The sequence below is a fragment of the Colobus angolensis genome, unplaced genomic scaffold, assembly GCF_000951035.1.
Source record: "Colobus angolensis palliatus isolate OR3802 unplaced genomic scaffold, Cang.pa_1.0 Scaffold39, whole genome shotgun sequence".
NCBI lineage: Eukaryota > Metazoa > Chordata > Mammalia > Primates > Cercopithecidae > Colobus > Colobus angolensis.
The window spans coordinates 4,892,613-4,894,477 of NW_012117265.1; the positions used below are offsets into that span (position 1 = coordinate 4,892,613).

General features: G+C 53.1%; 1 protein-coding gene across 1 annotated transcript in view; it reads left to right on the top strand.

Annotated features, from left to right (window-relative positions):
* The window catches only part of MYO1F (myosin IF), a 64,193-nt gene that overhangs the window by 6,445 nt on the left and 55,883 nt on the right, over positions 1–1,865 (top strand). The window lies entirely within an intron of this gene.

The following is a 1,865-nucleotide window of genomic DNA, read 5'->3' on the forward strand; positions in this document are numbered from 1 at the left end:
AAACAAATAAATAAGATACAGTCACAAAGCATGGAGACCAGTGAAGTGGCTGCTGGGTCCAGAATCAGCGGCCGTGAGGATGGACAGGAAAGGCTGGGAGTCAAAAGGAATTTAGGAGGAAGAATCAGTAAGACCTCTAATTGGGCACGGTCACAGTAGCTCACACCTGTAATACCAGCACTTTGGGGAGGCCGAGGCAGGTGGATCACTTGAGGCCAGGAGTTCGAGACCAGTCTGGCCAACATGGTGAAACCCCCATCTCTACTAAAAATACAAAAATTAGCCAGGCAGGGTGGCATGTGCCTGTAATCCCAGCTACTCGGGAGGCTGAGGCAGCAGAATTGCTTGAACCTGAGAGGCAGAGGTTGCAGTGAGCTGAGATCACACCACTACACTCCAGCATGGGCACCAGAGCGAGACTCTGTCTCAGAGGGAAAAAAAAAATGCCTGTAATTGATTAGATGCAAAGAGTGAACATAGCAATGAATCAGAGATAGGCAGGTTTCTGTCTTGGGGGTTGGGGACTGCATCCCAGAGGATCTTCCCGAAAAAGCAGTAGGGGCAAGACCAGGGTTCCCCAGCTCCAGCTTCTGCGTGGAGATGTTCGAGGCGGTAGCCACTGACTGTCAGCAATCTCCAGCGACGAGACAAAGAGCCCAGCTCCAGAAAGACGAGGGTCCCCACATACAGAGGCCGGCCACAGTGGCTCATGCCTGTAATCCCAACAATTTGGGAGGCCGAGGTGTGTGGATCACGAGGTCCGGAGATCAAGACCATCCTGGCTAACACAGTAAAACCCCGTCTCTACTAAAAATACAACAACAACAAAAAAAAATTAGCTGGGCGTGGTTGCGGGCGCCTGTAATCCCAGCTACTCAGGAAGCTGAGGCAGGAGAATCACTTGAACCCAGGAGGTGGAGGTTACCAAGATCACGCCACTGCACTCCAGCCTGGGCAACAGAGTGAGAGTCCATCTCAAAAAAAAAAAAAAAGAAAAGAAAAGAAATAAAGAAAGAAAAGAAACAGAGTCCAGCCCCCCGGCTCCCCCAGGGGATGGAGCCTTTGGAGGTGAGAATGTTGTCTGCATAGGGCATGGATGAAGGGTGTGGCCCCAGAGGCCCACTGAGCTGGGGGCAAGGCTCCAAGGCCACCCCCAGGCACCAGGGCAGGGTCTGGGAGCTGAGAGCTGGCTCCAGAAGCAGCTACGGAGGCTTCGCTCTCCTCCCGGCAACCACAGCTCGCAGGACCTGGGCGAGGAAGGAAGTGACTGTTTGGTTGCTGTCTTCGATCTAGAGCTCTTGCTCATCACACCCAGAAAGCAGACAGCCTGGAGCCCACGGGGTAAATTGCAAAAGCTCCCTCCTCCAGCCCTTCCTCCTGGCCAGCTCAAGGCCACCGTTGATGGGGACAGTGAGGAAGGCTAGCATTTACACTGGACAACCTTTGCTTCGTTGAATCTGCAGAGCAGCCCATGAGATCTGCATCCCTCGATGTTCCCATTTTCCAAATGAGGAAACTGAGGCAGAGAGGTTAGGCGAGCCGCCGGTACAACCTAAAGTGAAAGAGGATTTTGACTCGGTGACTCCCAAGGCCACACTATTAACAGCCATCTTGGCTGGGCGCAGCGGCTTGCACCTGTAATTCCAGCGCTTTGGGAGGCCAAGGCAAGAGGATCAGGAGTCAGGAGTTTGAGACCACCCTAAGCAACACAGTGAGACTTTGTCTCTATTTAAAAAAAAAAAAAAAAAGTGGCTGTGTGCGGTGGCTCATCCCAGTGCCCATCATCCCAGCACTTTGGGAGGCCGAGACGGGCGGATCATGAGGTCAGGAGTTCAAGACCAGCCTGGCCAACATGGTGAAACCCC